Source organism: Phaenicophaeus curvirostris, chromosome 8 (genome assembly GCF_032191515.1).
Source record: "Phaenicophaeus curvirostris isolate KB17595 chromosome 8, BPBGC_Pcur_1.0, whole genome shotgun sequence".
Taxonomy (NCBI): Eukaryota; Metazoa; Chordata; class Aves; order Cuculiformes; family Cuculidae; genus Phaenicophaeus; species Phaenicophaeus curvirostris.
The window spans coordinates 22,610,506-22,630,029 of record NC_091399.1 but is presented as its reverse complement, the minus strand read 5'-3'; positions in this window follow the sequence as shown (position 1 = coordinate 22,630,029).

Below are 19,524 nucleotides of genomic sequence, written 5' to 3'. Positions count from 1 at the left end.
CTGCTGCATCCAGATGTTCCACAGACACGTACGAGGCTGTGCTCCATCGCTACGTGGTTACTCGCTGGCTCCTGTGTGCCTCGTGAAAGTGTTTACAATCGCGTGTCGGGATATGGACAGACTCCTAGAAAGAGTCTCGAGAAATGTTCAAGCGAATTGGTCACAGCTTTTAGTGATTTCTATGGATACAAATCTCAGAGGCAAAGTTCCAAACCAAACACAAGAGCCTCCCCACAAAGTGATGGGTGACAGCAGTTCAGCTGTAGCCGACGGAAAATGCAGCGCTGCCTTTTCCAACCACAGGGATGCAACTGGGTACAAACGGAGGAGCTACGGAGAAAAGGAAGGGGGCAAAGGTTGTATTTACAACAGAACCACAGGAACGGTCACTAGGTCAAGGGGTTAAACGCAGGCACCTTGCAGTGCACACAGGTGCATCAATTCCAAAGGAGATTAGTTTAAATGAGAATTATAATCGGGAGGGGAGGAACCCTCTCATTCTACCATAAACGTCTCCCTGTTTCACTGAGGCGTAAAGACAGAATAAAGAAGGGGTTTCCAGTGAAAGGATCGCTATTAATCAGCCCTATGGAAAGAGCAGTATGTACAACCCCCGAGATCCACATGGGCACCTGCCTCCAGACCGGCTGTGTGAGAGACAATCCATCACAACCGAACACGTAGGAGTGGGGAGGACACGGTGGTCACTGCCTGCTCCGGAATTTATGATGGAAAAGAAAGTTAATTAAGTTCTGTGGTCGGCGCTTAAGGGAAAAAATAGAAGAGTTCCCAAATGCAATTCCTGGCTAGAACAGACATTTTGGCAGAACTTGCTAATTACTATATTAAACTGTTAATTTGGCAAGAGAGAACTAATTTTCTTATGCTAAGTTTTCAGGGAAAAATGCATAGAAACAAAACCGTTTTGTCATCTGGCCTTGTGTTGTCAAAAAGGAAAACACACTCGGCATCCTCTGGAGCTACTGACATCATCACAGCACGGCACGGAACAGAGCCGCTGAGCGGGAGCAGGGAGAGGACAGCAAAAGGCTTCTGAAATCAGGGGAAAAGTAACTCAGTTAAGGAAAGAGTCAAGGTGACTCTGTGTTTGACTACATTTGGCTCAACAAGTACAACTACAAACGCTAACACAGGATAATTCAATGGAGAGCATCAAATGAGTAACAGGACTCTGTCTGCCTTGCATGACATGACCTGGTATTTCTGGGCTTGGCAAACCCAAGAAATCATTTTTATGCTGTGTTCCTATATATTCTTACATTTTCTCACATCTTTTTTTATAACCAGTGATAAACAATCCTTATTAAAGGCAGAAATCCTCAGGGCATGACAGACATCACATACAATAATTGACTTGACATCCGCTCCAGCCACACGATCCGGACTGTCTCTGAGATTCCCAGCTGAACAGCCTTGCATATGTCCGGTTCTGAAGCCAATTCCAAGATGCTTCATAAGCCACAGGCATGAAACATCATGCGAAGATCTGCGTTCCCACTCTCCAGACACAACTACAGCCCAGAGCTTCCCTTGTGATAGGATACAGGCCGAAAGCAAGAAGCCAGAGTGTTTCTGGTTGTTTTTCTACACTGTTTATCACCCCATCTTTCATCTGCGCTTCCCTTGTGGAGCTGCATTTCTCTTGAAGAAGTTGTTGATCGTAACCCCAAACCTCCTGCCATGATTCCAAGGCTAAGCATTGGTTTTAGGCAGTGAATTAGCATGAGGTGGAAAACAACATTGGAAAGAAAATACCAGCAAAACTCTGCACACCAGCCACTCTAAGAAAAAATGCGTGTGCCAGTTCTGACATGCTGTGATGAATACATTCAACCAGATGAACCCCGTGGTCAAACCATCTGAGAACAGAGAAGTCCAAGATATGCCCGGCTATGAAAGAGACAGGAAATTAAGAGGGAGTTTTGTGAATTTAGAGCAGATAGGTGAAACTGGGATCCAGAACATAGCAGAATGGTCTTTGCCTCACAAACACACCCTCAAATGAAACAAAATCCACACCCTTGGCAGCCAGAACATCTTTCAAAGCCACAGCCTGACAGCTTCCTTAAGATAGCTCATTAAAGCAACACAAATTGTGCAGCTTCCCAAGCCAGGCATCAGGACAGAAAGAGTCATAGTTTTAGAAAAGGAGAGCAACTGTAGTTCTTGCTTATATTTACTTGCAGTGTACAGGCAAAACATCTTCATTGGAAAATCCTGACAGATTCTTTCAACTTCACCAAAACACTATTTCAACCATATACTTTTTGCAAACACCATAACAGGTGAATGCAAGCAATGTGAAAATGGATCCCTTAAGCTGAGGCAAGGGGAAGGGGAGAATTGACTTCCAATTCATTTTGACCCATAAATAAAGTTTAAATCTGACAAAAGATAAACCCACAAAGTACAAGATAACAAATTGAATTACAACTAAAGCAAATATTCAGTTACAGTGGGTTTAGTAAGGGAGGAATGATTTTTGTTTGTTTACTTTTTAAGCCTTTAATCCTTTTCAAATTAAGGCTTTTTCCATAAACAGCAAAATTCAGTGGGGAAGAACACTCGCTATCCTCAAGTACGTATTTTTTTACATTGAAACGTTTCATTAAAAAAAAAGTTTTTTTCTACTTACTCAGATTTCAGGACTTATAATAGCAGTATTAGTATGAAACTTCACTAGATTACATCATGTAATGTGAATGATGAAGTGCAAAGTACATGGAAAAGCTATTTGCACAATCCCTGGTAGGATTTGGCCCTCTGCTTCATTTTCTTATTTGAAGTACAAAAACCAGAATTTGTTTCTTAATTTTAATGCATGTCCATGCCTTAAACTATGTTTTTTACCTGACTTTCAACAACTACTATATATGAAACCAAAATATATTCCTCTTTATACATATTTTATAATTTGTTTCAAGTTGCATCTTAAAAGGTATTTAACTTTTTCTCCTGGCTCCTGATTTTAGTTAATGGCAGTGGAAAAGTCACTGTCCTTGATCTGGAATTGTTTAGTAGGAAGGAGTCAGGGCTAGAGGCACATGAAAACATGTCAATCAGATGTAATTGCTCTCTAAAAGAAACCCTATCAAACCGAAGAACAAGAGCTAACACTAAACACATGGATTCACCGCAGCACCTAATCTACTAATGAGCTCAGCTTGTTATTTTCAGGCTCAGGATTCAAAAAGTTCAACATAAGAAACACGACAGTGAAGGACAACAGTGCTTAAATAGTTTCAGATAATATCTGTGTATTACAGGTGGGGCTGGGAACGCCCCCTGTAGTGAAGGTTGCCCCGTACTTCCCATGACATTTCCCTCGTCACCGTGCCCAGCTCCCGCTGCTTGGGCTGCCGTGTTCTGTACAGAGTGTCTTCCTCTGACTAATATCTTTATTTTTAGTTTCATTAACTTGATGGGTTTTGTTATTATTTCATCACCACAGGAGAATGAATGGCATTAAGGAAAGAAGGAAAATAAAGGGAAATGTGGTTTTATCATAACATCACGGCAGGTAGAGTAGAGAATTTAACCCTGGGGGTGACTGGCCACCTCCCTGGCACCAGGTTTGCTCCTCCTCAGTACAGGCTCACCATGGCCAGAGGTATGGCAGAAGTCCAGAGAAGTCAGAAAAGCTGTGGCTGCCCCGTTCCTGGAGGTGTTCAAGGCCAGGTTGGATGGGGCTTTGAGCAACCCAATCCAGTAGGAGGTGTCCCTGCCCATGGCAGGGAAGCTGGAACTGATGGGCTTTGAGGTCCCTTCTAACCCAAACCATTCCATGATTCTATGATTCCATGGACAATAAACCTCCCATCCAGTCCTGTGCCCAAAAGCCTGTGCAGGCAGGCACAGGTCAGTCCCAGATGTACACTGAGTCAATCCCTTCCCTTTCCATGTCACATGCACACAAACCTGTTTTTCCCTGCAGTTCACAACTCTCAACATTTCTCTGCTGTCTACAAAAACTCTTTCTTCATTAACAAAGTGCCTGCCTTATCACATGTTAGCAATCTGCTGCTCTTGCCAGTTACCACCTCCGACTGCAAGAGTTTATGCAGTCAACTTAAAGAAATGATCCTGCTGCTGAAATCCAAGCGTACCAATCAGTGCGCCAAAATTAACCTGTGCTGAGATCCAGAGGAACGGATCTGTACACGAAACCCATTGGTGCTAACTTTCTACTACCCACTGCAAATGGAATGCCCAGCACTGCAGGGGAGCATTATGTATTAGTGCTCCTGGTGCACATCTTGTGGTTTATTTTCACTCAGAGAACTGTAATGCCCAAGATCCACAGCAAACAAAGAACAGTGGTTTCATACTCAAGACAAAGGGCTGAGAACTTTACTCTGATTCCTGCTTTACTAGAGGACCTTGGAAGTTCCTTAGTGGATGTAGATTCAATGAATAAATAAATGAATTTGGGAAGCAAGTACTTTAAAAGGAGATAGGTTATTTAGTGTAAAGAGCACTATTGGCAGGATATCAAGTACAGAGTTAGACTGGAAATTAAAAGTAGTCTGGATTCTCAGGAGCTGAGTCTTGCTCACATCGTAATGTTAAATTGTTCAGATCTGTGGCTCACAAAGGCATTTTTCCTTATGTCATCTTGCCAAAAACACAGGTTACGAAGAAGAGCTTCTCACAAGCACAGTCCATTTTTTTAGTAATTCAGCCACTTTAACCCACGTAAGTCACTAAGGGCAGTGAAAATGCCTTTAATCTCTTCTGCTTTTTTTCTTGGGAGTTTGTTTTTTTGTTTTAAAGGCCCTAAGCTCAAGAGAAGATGATGGAAAGCTGCCGTAACTCACAGTCCATCGTCTTCAGTACAATGACAATGTCCTCTTACCTTGTTCTGGATTCCTTAGCTACACAACCTATGACTGGCTAAAAAGAGTGTGCCCTTTGGGTTCCAGACGCCCAATTTGCAGTTTCCAGAAGTGCTATCAACTTCTACACCTGACTAAAGTCAACAGGAACTCTACCAGAGAACACACACGTTATCACATGCTCCACTAAGCATCCTGAGCATCTGCACAAAATACCCACGTCAGTCTGTAAGAATGCTCCTGTGGCTCAGCCCTCCCTCTGCAAACAGATGCACAAATGCCCCCTTCCAAGGGGATCAGAAGAAATAAATATCTCAGAAGCATTTTGCAGTGGCAGTGGTGAGCAGCCTAGAGAAGCCAACACGGAAGTGAAAATTCCTCTTATTAGAGCAGAATGTGAGGATTTCCCAGATAATATGGGTAAGGGCCACAAATGAACCAATAGAGCTAAAATTCTGAACCCTGAGAACATAACCCATCTGTGCAGCCAACAACGCAGTGGTCCTGTAGGAAAAAACCAGCATGTGATTCAGTAATTAAAGACTGCTCATGAAACACAGCCACAAAGACAGGAAAACGCTTTTAAGGGAGCAACCTTAATGCTGGCAATTCCTGACTTGAAAGTTTCATTTTGCAGCCTTAACATGTTCAAGATTGTTTTACGACACATAATTGGGGCCCACTTAGCATGAGTGCAGGCACATATTACATTAATATCTCCCAAGAATTCCTTAGTATTTGCTGGGAAAGGCTGCTCTTTCTCCTTCCACACAGCAAATAAGGTTCTAACAGTTACACAGCTATAAGGAATGCTTACAGAACAATGCAGTTCAAGCTCCTCGGTTTAAATTTTGCAGTGCAAAGAACAGGCTGGTTTGTGTTTTCAGAAAACAAAGGAATTCAGGAGAAAGAATTGAGAAGGCTTTTTCCCCTTTCCTGACAACACAACCCGAAGACTCTCTAATATCCATCTCTAATCCCCTGTCATCCTCCTGTAAATGTTAAAAAGTGCTGCAATTTGCATCAGCCTGTGTGCTAGACATTTTTATGTGAATGCTAACTCACCAGGAACAGTAGATGCTCCGTTTGCAATCCCAGGCACATGTGTAAAGGACAACTCGACTGCGCACCACAGAAGGGCATGGAGCACAGTCGGGTGCCTCCTTGTACAATCGAACTCCCATATGCAGTTGTTAAACAACCCAGCACGGGTGGGCTCGTGTGGTGAATCTACGCAGACTTACAGCCCTCAGTGTCTTGAAGGCCATGCCACAAAGCACAGATCCCCCCTCAGCAGGAGAGCTTGTTCTCCTGCAGCTCCAGTTCACGTGAGGCTCATTTTCTAGGTGTGAAAGATGCGTTTGTCATAGCAGCCATGTCACAAGCCTATGCAAAACTCAGTTTGCCTCTCATTTTCTTCTGCAGCCAAGCCCTCTGAACCGTTCCATGTCCTCTGAGACCTAGAGACCTGTAACAATTCTCAGCCCATTCCCAAAGAAACTTGATGGTTTCTTTCTACCTGCTACACATTCGCCAGCAGTTTGTTTGGAGAATAACCCAGTAGGTGCGAATCTCCATCAGCTGAGGGACAGCATGTCTGAGACCCAAACTCGTGCTCATGAAAGCTATTTGTCATTGGATTAGATTTCCATACGAAGCTGTTCACAGGCTGCTACAAAACCATCCATCAAAACACTCGATCATTTCATCTGTGTCTGTATTATTTTGCAGGGCATACAACAAGCAGAAAACCAGAAGTCATTTAGATTTCTGACTACTTTATATCACTCCTAAGGCAAATCATCACTTTTCAGGGTACTTGGTAACCCACAAAAGTTAGAAAATGAAATGTCCTTCAGGCAGGTTATGTCACACAGTGGACAAACTACCCTTCTCAAACTTCCCTCTTAGGAATACGCCTCTGGCTGGAGTCATAGAGAGGACAACAGAAATCATACTGGGTAATACCTTTAACTGCCCCTAAAAACCTTTGGAAATCTGAACCTAGGGAACTGGTTCCACAACTGAAACGAGACACACACTCCCGTGATTAAGGTAAGCAATCGTCCTCAACAGGCCAGTCAGGACTCTTTAGAGAATGTTAATAAAACGAGTCTTTTGAGTGTAACACAGAATAAACCGATAACCAAGCCAGGAAGTAGATGGTTCAGCATTCAGGCAGAGGTTAGAGATACCTTTGCTGTGCCAGTGTCATACTGTCCCATTCAAGTCCCGGGTAAGAAAGCTCAAAGATTAAAACACCCATTAATACCAGAGGAGAAACACAGCAAGGTAACTGAATACAGGGTTTATTTCTCAGGTACACAGAAGGCTGAAGGGTGGAAATCAGCATTGACTTTGTGTCTACCTTACTCCCAAGAATCAGACCTGCCAAGTCTCATGGGGTATAATCACTCATCTCCAGCTTCATGAACCAGCATGCCAAGCCCAGAGGGCCATCAGATCTCTGGGTCCCCAGGACAGGTGCAGCTGGCACCGAGAGTCACGGGAAGGGAGAAATGCTGAAGCACTGGAAATCATCTGCCCTCTACAGGCAGCTTTATGGGAAAAGGTGCCTCCTTTTCCTGACTTTCTTGAGCAGAAGCCTAGTAGCTACCAGACTGCAATAAAAACCTCACAGGGGCAACTTGCAGAATATAAGAACACAATAATTTTTAGAAACCAGCACGTCTTTGCGACATCTATGCCGAATTTATACACACCTTTATTGCCAATTTGCTGCCAAAGAAGCAAATCTATAGGTTTGCTGTTTCTATAGGTTCACAAAAAAAAATGATACAGCCTTATTACATAGTCTTCATACGTGAGCTAATAACATTATACAAGCAACAGAAGTTACTTAACAGAAGCCAACTGCCTGCTTTGTCATGCAGGAATCAGAAGGGTTGAAAATATTTCCAGAGAAAGAGGAGGCGGAGGGTGGCAACAAATCTCTTGTTGTCTGATTCCTGTAAAATACGCTATCATCAAACTACATTTAACCAGTCATCTTGTGCTTGGGGGATTCACAGCAACAGAGTTCCAGTTCATCACTTGGAGGGCTCTGGTGCCAGTGCCACGGTCTCGCACCCAGCGAGGCGGCCTCACCCGGGTTAGAGGGGCTGCAACAGCAGAAAGGCAATTATACTGCAGCAATAATGCTGTCCACTAATCAGCTGGCAATCAATTACTAAGAAGAGAAGATAACCCTATCCCCGCTCAAGCTCCTCAGCATTAATAGTGCCATCATGTAATTACTTTAGGCACGGGCAGGTGCACGAAAGGACAGACTCCATAGTACACTGCATCCAAGATTAATGAGTTCTGTCAATTTGCCCAGCAGACATCTGATTCTTCAGCTTTCTGTAGCCACTAGTTTTACACATGCCTCCGGGTGGACTGTTGGCTGAAAAAAATCAACTACTAATTTAAACACATCCACAAAATTTACATCTTTAAAAAATCCCTAACTTTACAAGTAAGACTGCACCAAAAAGACTCTGAATATGAATACTAATACTGCATATTTTCCTATCTCGGTTAGTCAGAGTCATGAGTGAAGCACAAGGTCCTATATGCATATAAGACCTCCACGAAAAAGAAAGAAATGTTTCAGCAAATAAGTCATTGCTCAGAAACCAAGACAAAGAAAATACAGCAGCACTTTGCTGCTAAGTTAGCAAACACCTGAATGAGCCCTGCTGCCCAAAGCAGAATCGCTCCCTGTGACAAGCTCCAGCCTGCAGCGTGACGTCAGGGATGCACAGGCTGATGGGGCAAGAAAGAAATGCCTTAAAATAACATTTCTATCCAGAAAGTGGTTTCTTTTCCCTTAAAGTTACACCCACCATAGTCGGCAGCAAAAGCCAGATATTAAAAAGAAAGAGTTAAATGAAAGACAACCAATCTTTAGAACCATCTTCCCCATTTGGGAGACACATGAACTCCTATGCCCAGAAAAACACGACCTGTTCTGGATCTTGAGAGACCTTCCCTCTTACTAAAACCCTGCTTCAGGAAAGTGCTTAAGCACTTGCTTGTATCTTTCAAAAATAATCTGAGATATTTAAAGTCATTTAGCTGCTTAAACATGCAGGCGGTCTCTGAAAGATCCTCTTAGGCGTCTCTCTGAAAGTTCAGGCTCTTAAATACCTGTGAAACTCTTGCCTGAAGTGCTGGGCTGTGCACGCACAGCGCCCAGGAAACAGCGCAGTGATCGCCGCTTGTGTTCCTAAGCACAATCCTCCAGTAACAACAATCAAATCAAAAAGGGGCTGGACTTCAAATCAAAAATTTCAGCTAAGGAGGTGACCACTCTTCAGTCTCATTTCCCTCACCTGCAAAGCTTTAAACTGCTGAAAGCCCCAGGACTGGGATGGAGGTGCTAAGTGTTCGCTTTGTGTTGCTCCCACTGGCTAGGGCTGAATTTGTTCCTGAAACAGCAGCGCAGCTTCTGCAGACTCAACTTCACCAACCTAGAAACCAGGACTTCTTAAACTATTTTTCAGTGTATTTCCTCCAAAAACGTAAACTCTTAAGCCAAACCCATGAAAAAAACTATTCTCAAAGCTAAAGCTCTTCTGTGCCAGGTACAAGAACCAACCTATTTATTTCTCTCTCAAGTCAATGTCATCCTATCTGTTCCTTTTCCGTCACTGCTGTTTCATTATGGAACACACTAACGGTATCTATTTTTTTACCTTCCATTTAATGTCACAATTGACCACCCATGAAATCTTTCTTAAGACTACATTTATTGGATATTAGATTCTGCTAATTAATTCTCTGGATTAATTTCTTCTGAAGTAATGTTATCAATTGTTTCCAGGAAAGAAAAAAACAGGCCAGCAGTAACTTGATTTTCACATAAATGGATTAAACCTACACAAATGCATTGGCTGAAGATATCATTGATCCGTGTTCATTGGCTGCTGCCACTGTTCCAGTGGTTATTTGATACAGGAAAGGACAATGGAGGGGGAGACGAGTTTGATCTGAAGCAACTGCTTCTAAGAAGATACCAGCAACTCTCACACAATACAGGACTACGATACAGAATTTGCAAAACGTATTCTATGCAGCGAAAAGTAGCAATCCTTAAATTGATAACTATTCCTCAAACTCACAGTTGATGGGGTGATCCTGATAGATGCCCAAGTTCACAGAAGACATTTGAACTGAAGCACTCAGTGTGCAATACAAATGTGTGGGAATTACCAGGGGGAGGAACTCATCTACACAGTGAAAAGAGGCAAAATCATGAAGTGTCCTTGAAACCATGAACTGGGTATCATTTGTTAATGATTAACAGAGAAAGTCAAACACCTTAATGCTGTGCCTGTCAGCACTGAATGTTTTAAGAAGAGACCTTCAAAGACATAATGAAAACTGAACGATGCCTCTCTGAAAACTGCTGGAAAACAGTAGCACCGAACTTTCATTTCCTTTGTCCAAAAATATTCTCTTTTCCCTTTCTTGTTGTGACACACTTGGAAATCCTGGTTTGGTTTGTTGTATTCATTATACAGAGTGTTGTCCAGTGGCACATGACCCAGAAGTTCACTTAGGAACATTATTTTTTTCTTGACTCTGTTTAGTTTTGACCACAAAACAAAGCTGAGTAGTTTACAGGTTGCTTTAATTCCTTCTTGTCCACTGACAAGAGGTTCAAAGGGTATCAGAGAGGTTATTCTTCTTAATTCTTCCAACGTGGGGAATGGGCTGGGCAGGGAAAACTGACCTTTCTGTTTAGATCCTGCTCTCATGCTCTCTCTTTACCAGCAGGGCCCACGACCAACAGAGTAGGCAGGGTTCAGCATAAGGTGCAGGACGTTAAAGTTCAAGAAAAGAAGGAATGAAAAGCGAATGGAAAACAAATCGCCCAAGGTTATTGAAGACACTACTGAATCCAGACAGAATGTCACCTCACTGAACTTTACGTTTGATAGCAGGGATTCACAAATTTCCTTCAGTCAGCTACCGTCAGAATCTTCTGAAGCGGCACAGGATGGCAATTTTAATTTTTTTTTTAACTTGCTATGAATTCAGATAAATCTTGGCTGTTCTTATTAATAATCATGTACTAAATACGTACAATATTTCCATACCCACGCAGCTAGAGGGGTCTCCACACACGGTATCTTCCATTCTAAGCAATTCATTAAGAAAGTGTTATGATACGAAGAGGAATCTGCTTGGATGCTGTGCATCCACATTTCTGGTTTATCAGAACTGCTGAAGCTGTCAGTGTTTATGGAAGGGTTATCACTGCAGGACACTCGCAATATCAGTTAAAGAGTGCCGCGGTGATGATGATAAAAATAAAAGCCTGAAGAAGTTTCTAACTGTTTCAGTTCCTGCTCAGCAGAATATCACCAACTGGTTAATATACTCAGTTCATTTGATTAATTAGCTTCATAAATTAGCGCAAATTATCCTTTTATCTCTGTGGTATTAGCAGCTTTCTGGTCTGAACGTGTACTCTGCCTGTAAAAATAGTGACTGCTTATGCAATAAGCCTGCTCCTCGCATAACAATTCGCATCATCAGAAACATATCTATCAACTTCAGTGATCAAAATAAATAAATAACCATCAAAGTACTATTTTTGCTTATGTTAGTGTTGCAGAGATGGTAGAGAAAGGAAAGCAAGCCAGATTCAGTACATGCATTGTGAAGAATTAGGTACAGAACACAAACACAAACCCAAAATCGAATCGTTCAAAGAGTTTCCCGTATTCTGCTTACCAAAAGACAAGGAGATCACCTGGCTGTGACTGTAAGCAGACTAAAACCCACTGAAACTTTGATTAGTGCTAATTACGCTTGAGCTAGAAATCACCTGACTCAGAAATGCAGAGCCCGGTTGAGTTGACTGGAGAAGTAGTTCAGAAATTCATCTTCGACACCATCTCTGCACAGGTAGTAGGGAATCACCCAGAGACATAACCAAGGAATTTGGTCCTGTGTTAGCCCTACATTTTTCACAGTGCTATTGAGTACACGGCAAAGGCTGAAGCACTATGAGCAAAGAAACAACCTGGTCTTGCTGTAGGCATCTACTCACTTATGGCATCAGCCAACTTCCCTCCTGCCAGCTGGAGTGAGTAGAATTCTCGAACAAGCAGGGCGACGTTTCTGCGCATCTCCTCCTGTTTGCCTCACTGTGGCCAAAACACTCCCAGCCCTATTTTAGCAGGCTGCACATTTCTCTGTAAAACCTACAAGCCTTGCAGCCTCCCCAGAGCATGACTTGCTCTTAATGGCCATGCAGGACAAGGACGGAAAACCACTTCTGATCAGCTTTTCCTAACCTTTCATGGCCACCAAAAAGCCCTAAACACTTTGTCTAACTTGTCGGGTGATAGAACAGCCCTCACTCTCTTTTCACCACCCGTTTTTGATCAATACAGCTGTATCTAAAATAGGAAGACAAACAGATTTCACATTTTGTGGTAAGGGAGTTATCTTTTCATTTAAATACTATCTTCACTCACATAACAAGGTGAAAGCAGTTAGAGCTTGTGAATTCTTTCAGATCAGCAACAAAAGGATTTGCAAGATATTTCCTAAGACCGTATGTTACAATTTGTGCTTAAAGTGACCTTCTTCATGAAGTTGGCGTGGAACATGGAACAAGCTCAGTGTGTAAGGTAGCTGCTTCAGAAAGAAGAGAGCCTGTTCCAGGCCATCTTTACTGATAGCCAACCTCATGCTTACAGAATATCTGTAACTTTTTAATATATGTTGCAGTGTTACAAGATTGACTGTTGGTTTCTTTCTCTTCCTTCTCCCCCAACATCTCTCTACTCACCTAAGTTTCTGTAGATCGTGATTCTAAATTCAAAGCAAACCCTTAACACTGATCCCTCAGAGAGATTTGCCAAGGCACCCCTGGGCTCTGATTCCCAAGTCCCGTTGAATTTCAGAGGGAATCTGGCACCAAAGTCCTTCAGGTTCGTTTAAAACATGTCATTCTTAAATTAATATCATGCAACTTGAAAGATTTGCTCTGAGTATTAAAAAACCTTTCCTGTTCTGCTGGTTTAATTTTCTAAGCGTTTCTTTTTGCAGATTGACTCAATAGCCACATCAGGGTAAATCCAAGTGGAGGAAGAATAAGCTTCTCATTCAGGCACACAGCGCGCTCCTGCTTGATTGGAATGGATATTGTACATAATATGTCCCTGCAGATGTTTGCTCCAGTGGGGCACATTGAATTTCATTTAAATGCCAAGGCTCAAAATCTAAAACAATGTGACTTAAACAAAAAAATCTGATGAGGAATTTGATGAGAAAATGGCAAGAATTCCTGTGGCATTTGGGTAACAATTTCAAGCCTTCGTTTTAATAGAATAAACAGGATCATATTTCATTCAAATCTGGCAATGAGATGAGCTTTGGGTATTACATTGATATAAACCAATAAAGAATTTGCAAATTTGAAGCACTAATTAACAGACACAATATTAAATGAAAAAAGTTTGCTCGAGGGGCAAATATATTTTGAAGACTTTAAACTTTTATTAAAAGACAATTTTTAATAGCTTCTTCTGCATTTGACTATTTTGTTAGTTTCAAGGAGTGGGATCCTCATGTTTTTAAGCTTGCAGGTTTAATATAGTTGGAATAGAAATGAATAAAATAACAGTTTCACTTTGTCCTTTCTGAATTAATAACTCAATGTCATGTCATTCCAAGAGAAAAGAAAAATACCTCCTAAGCTGAACTATGCAGCCAAGAGCTGTGTGAGAGGATGTTGGTATTTTATTATCGACGTTGAACTCCGATGCTATTTCTATTAAATGATTTCTTTAAGTCTTACAGTGCTGAATCAAAAAGCGCTCCTATTTAGAACCTGACTGCACTATTACAGGAGCGCTAGGAGAAACACATAAACAACAAAAACCCCACCAATTTGGAAGTGTTGGGTTAGCAGTCACATATGTACCGCAGTGAGAGGATTTTCTCTACCTAATTGCAACACTGCCCATCGTAGCCTTCTTGATACCACAATATCTAAGACTTATGTACCTCAAGACCCATACTTCAGAAAATGGGAATGTCAGCTAGAATATTAAGGAATGAAATCTATGAGACCGACCTTCACATCGCATATTAGAGGCTGCGTTTTGAAACAAGTGCTTACTTCATCCTAAGCGTAAAACCATCAAAATCTGCCAGGGACAAAGTCACCCGCTCTGCTAACTCGGCAGCTGAACTGCACTTAAAAGTTGTTGCCTATTTAATTCATTAGCAAACCAGTTCTCTTCTTGTTTCCAGAAATTAACAATTGTTTTTACTTCTCTCTGTAAGGCCCCATTTCCACTTTTTCATCCTCTGCGATTACTGTGCACTGTACCTAATCCCACCACAGCAGGGCCACGCTCCCTTGCACCTTTATCTTAGGCGATGCCTCCATTTTTTTCTAACCACTTTCATTTTTCATGTCTTAATACAGTTGATTGTGGTACCTTTTTTTCTATTTTTATTTAAAGGACAATTACGAGGTAAGTGTTTAGAAAGGTAATTGATCTGTAGTTTGGAGATAAAATGCCTGATCGCTCCTTCTGATACCAAATGCGCATCAAAGTCAAGTTGAAGCACTTCACAAGCACTGCTTAATGAAAACTTGGAGAAAATTGAATATAAAAAAAGCCATTAGCCATAAAACTAAATGACAAGGAGTTCTGCAACCTATTCACTGAAGATTCGTGTGCCGCTTGGATTCCAAATTCATATAATTTACACACAGACATGCACTGCTGCCAAAGTCTCATGAAAACCTGATCCACAACCCCATGCCATGCCGAGTGTGACCTACACGTCCCTATCCCTGCACGTGAGGAGCGCCCACAACACACACAGACACAATGTTTGTCACTGACCACAAAAGCAACTCGGCGGCTCTGCCCTGCTTAGCCAGGAAGAGGGAACGACAGCACAAACACTAGCTCATTATTCACATCATCCCTTTGTTATCCAAGGAAACAGCAAGGTGAGACAGCCCAGATAAAGCAGAATCACCGACATTGTGAAATAGAAAATTAAGTTCTAACGGAGAGAAGTCGGCAACATTCGAGTAACGAGATCCCAAATAAAGACCAAACAAACCAAGCGAAATGACACAACACACAACTGTGTCAACTCAGCTACGGTGCATCCAGGCTGTAGTTGGTTTAGGCAGAACGTACATGGTTAACATGAAAACATCAATAACATAACTGGAGAGCTTACCTGTAGAACGTAACACCGATCACAGATTTGAATCTTTAACAGTGAGTGCAACGCTTTAAATCCCGTTTCATTTAACACTCCCCTAAAAAACCCAAACTCTAGCACAGCAGAGGAAAAACATGTACTTTTAAAGCCATTTCCAACAAATATATCTGCAAAAATCACGTCTCTCCAAATTAAAGCTGAAACAAATAAGAGGGGATGACACCTCCTCTACACTACGTCTGCTCTTTTATACCAATTACTCCTCAGTACCCTTCCACATCATACAAAGCCTGGACTACACCAGGGAGTAACTAAAAAGGCAGACGTTTTAAAACCACAAAGCAATATTTTAAGGGTAAATCATCAACACTTTGTGGAACTTACCACTGCATGTAATCCCCTAGGCTGAGTTTGGCAAGCCTAAAAATCCAAATGGGATATTTATGCAGAGAAGGATAACTTCTATAACTCCCAACAAACCCTAGATCCTACAGAAAGATGCTAATGTCACAGTGCCAACAGGAATATGAACATTTTATGCGGGTACACAAGTACTGGGAGGATCCAGGTCTCAGCTAAGACATACCATGTTATCAATTCCCATGTACTTTTCTGAATTAAGGGAGAGCTGTTTCCTAAACAAAGCTCTATGTACTCACACTTTTCACCTGGATTAAAACACCTTTAGCTTGTTCTGAAAACAACCAAATGAGAGGAATCATAAGCACTGAGACCTCAAGTTTCGGCAATTCCCCAGAGCTGTGCCTCAGCTGAACAACACACAGCATTGTAACTGCGCTGGAATTTACGGACAACCATCAAAACTAGCCCTGCTGAAATGGACCCATCAGCCCAAGCAGCAGCTGCATTTGTTCACAACCTACCCTTCTCCGCTTCACAACCAGGCTAATAAAGCATCTAAGTGCACATATCAGAAGTCTGTAATACTTCTGAACGTGGGATCCTAAACAGGAACAGTCACAAGAAGCTGCTGAGAAACAGCACCAATGTCACTGTGTATTTGTGCAAAAAATATATATATATATATATGCTTCGGGCTGTTGAAACATTTCTGATTCTCAAGCAGCGATTTGAACCTGGTGGAACAAGGGCACTGTGCATAATTCTTCTTTAAATAAAAAGCTTCAGCAAAACACTACTCTGCTGTACACCTCCAAAGCAGCTTACTTTGAATGGGAAAGGTTTTGCTATAAAAGAATGAGTTCTTACCTAGTAACCCATATTTTCTTAAAATGCTTCATTTCTGAGATGCTGGCAGACATTTTATGGAAACAGAGCTAGGAAAGCGATTCAGCAGGATGGCAGCTGATCCTCCGCAGTTGCAGACAGGCTCTCCTCAAAGCCTGCACAACAAGCAAAGCACAGAACTGGCACCAACTCATTCCAAAAAGCAAGAGTGCACAGCATCCTGCAGGCCGGCAGCAGGATTTGCACAAGGAGACAAAAGAATAGGCAAGTATTCAACAAATTTGGGAGATTAGGAAAACTGTGCTTATTTTAAACTTTCAATAGCAGGAGATGAGAACCAGGTCAGGCTGTTCAATCACAGCTCAGAAAATAAATTGCTTCATTTTCAACAGCTTTCAGCACTGATTTAACTCCACTCTCACTGAAGTCAGTGGGAACTCTAACAGGTTTCAGTGCGAGAGTCAGGCGAGCCTCCAGCAATTCTAGAAATCTGATCTTCAAACTCTGCCCCCTTGGTCACTGCTCTCTATAATTATAGTCAAGTACATGGGAACACAGAGTTTCTTGCCTTCTGTTTCTTTTTCCCACTCTTTTTTTGAAACGTGTTTTTCCCTTTTCCCCTCCAAATCAGCTGCTTGCCCGTGCCAGGCTGCACAACAAACCCCCTTCCTCCAGCCTTTCCAGTTAAAGGCATTGAGTCCCTCATTAAAGCGTCCTTTAAAATGGTTCTGGTGATTCTTTTCTTCAGAGGCCCTGGCCACTGCTTCACTGGGGTCTTTTCAAGGGCTCCAGCACAGAAATGGAAACCCATCAGGATTCACGCACAGATTATGTGAATGATGTTTCAGTGACAGTTTTCCAGTGACACTTTACTGTTGACGGTTTATTTCGGTTCCCACAGGTTCTGTTCGGTTTGCACAGAACGTGGCGCAGTGACACTCAGTCCTGCAACCCCGTGCACACGTTCAGGTGCCACCAGACTCCACTGTTCACACTACAGCGCTCTGAGCAAAGCCTGAAGGCAACAGAAGCAGTTCTCAAGTTTCTCCAGGGACAGCACTTGTGTCCCAGAACCTTTTATGTTAACTACCAGCCGTTTCCAGCAAGTATTTAACATTGATTTTGCTTACACAGGCAATCTCCTGTGAAAGCCAGCAAAAGGAAGAGAATCAAAAGACCCCCTTCTACACAGACAGAGCTTTGATTAATCCTGGGTTGTTCTTCAGACGTTAGAAACTTGGCCAAACACGGGGCTTTGAAACGAGAATTGTACAACAAGATTGAAAAAGAGGGATGCCATGCTAATAGGAGAAAAGAGAAGATGTTCGAAAAGATACAGTGGGATTTTGCAAGGCCTAACACATCAGTTTCCCTTAGGATTTCAAAGGTCAATGTGTGACAGTATGGGGGATGAATTCAATCTATTGCAAAGATCAATTGCAGCTTAAAACGCTACACAGACAGTTTTTGGTGCTGGATATCATATTTGAGGAAGGTAAATTACTCATCATACCATGGATAAGTAAACTGAGGCAGAGAAGTTCACGTTCTTGGCTGAAATCACACACTATTATGCAAACTGTACTTTAAAAAAAACTAAAGTACTTAGAAATTATTGTTGATGAAAATCAAGTACCTAATTATAATCAAGTAGTAACAAGTTAAGCTGTCATATGAGAGTGAAAATGAGAAATGCACTGAAATCTGACAGCTTTTTTTTTGTTTCCTGGATCCAATATATTTATGGGGCTTGGAGCCCCTGATCCAGTGGGAAGAGTCCCTGCCTATGGCAGGGGTGGAACTGGATGGGCTTTCTAACCCAACCCATTTCGTGATTCTATAAAATTCCTCAGGACAAGTCATAAATTTATTTAGGATAAATAAGAGCAAAACGAAAAATGCAAAATCTAACTGAAAATCAGTGTGGCTTCCAAGACATAGGGCACTAGCACGCTCTTTTGTTTCACCACCCTGATGGAAAATGGCCTAACAAATACAAAGGAAGGCAATATGAGACTCTCAGTTGAAAGTTCCATACTATGCAGTCATTTATTTCCTTCTAAGATTGCTAGACTGACAACAAAATCTCTTAAGTTGGTAAATATTAAGGGAAACGGAGAATGTCATTTTTTTCTTTGACAGTTGTGTAATATCCAAGCATAAAGGGAGCAGCAGGCACTGGTATTTTTCATGACAAACTGTATGAACAGCAGAGAAGTCACAAGTCTTTAATGTTAAGTAAAAACAAAAGCTAGGAGCGGCAGAAAGGGCAGTGCCCTTTGCAAAGGGTGAAGGGTGTTCGCACATGCTAGGAACACAATTCATCTGACTACATTACATCACTACACGTAAGAAAATGCAGCAGGAGCAGTTCAGCAAACGTGATGTCAGCCCTTTTTCCTGTTTTGGCCCCGAATCTGTCATCACCTCTACAGACAAGAATCATTAGCCATTACTAACAAAGTGTGTTCGTATTCTAATATAATGAAATGGAAAAGAAGTCTCAGAACGTTCATACATTTAAAAAAAAACAGAGTACAGGTTAATTCATTTTCAAGGCTAAAAGGCGTCGTTAGATTATTTTATCTGACCTCTTACATAACACAAACTTAATGGTTGTCCTTGTGCTAAGTCCAATGACCAAATCCCACTGCCTGACCACACATTTGCCCTCTCTTTCCTCAGAACGGCACTCCCATATATGGACAGAAAAACACGTGCGGCCACAACGAGACAACAAAAGGTTTGAATCTAAACCAGCAGCGTCGCCTCCTCTTACAGCCAAACACCTTTTGTTCGGCACAAGGAGTTATTTCTCAGCCAGCACTAACTAGACCACTTATTATTGTAGCCTGTCCAATCCCTCATCCCAAACTGCAGGTGGAATCCAGCACGTGCTGAGAGCCCAAGGATACAGGAGTTAGAGCTGCAGTGTCCCAGCTCAATGACTCTTGCTCTGCAGTGTTTGGGGGCTGCTCCATTCCAGAGAAACAGATTTACCGCAGCGTGTGGACATCCATTCCAGCTTCAAGCAGCAGATAAGTCAGCCCAACCAATGATCCATTACAGTGTTTATTATACTAACAGAATGATCTTTTGGCTATTGTTCATGTGGATTTACTGACGGGAGGAAAGTAAAGAAGGAAAAATAGTGACAGGAGAGCAAAGCTGACCAAAGGCCCGAGAGCAAATATGGCCTTACGTTAATTATGAGGCCATAAATATGTGAGTATTTTTG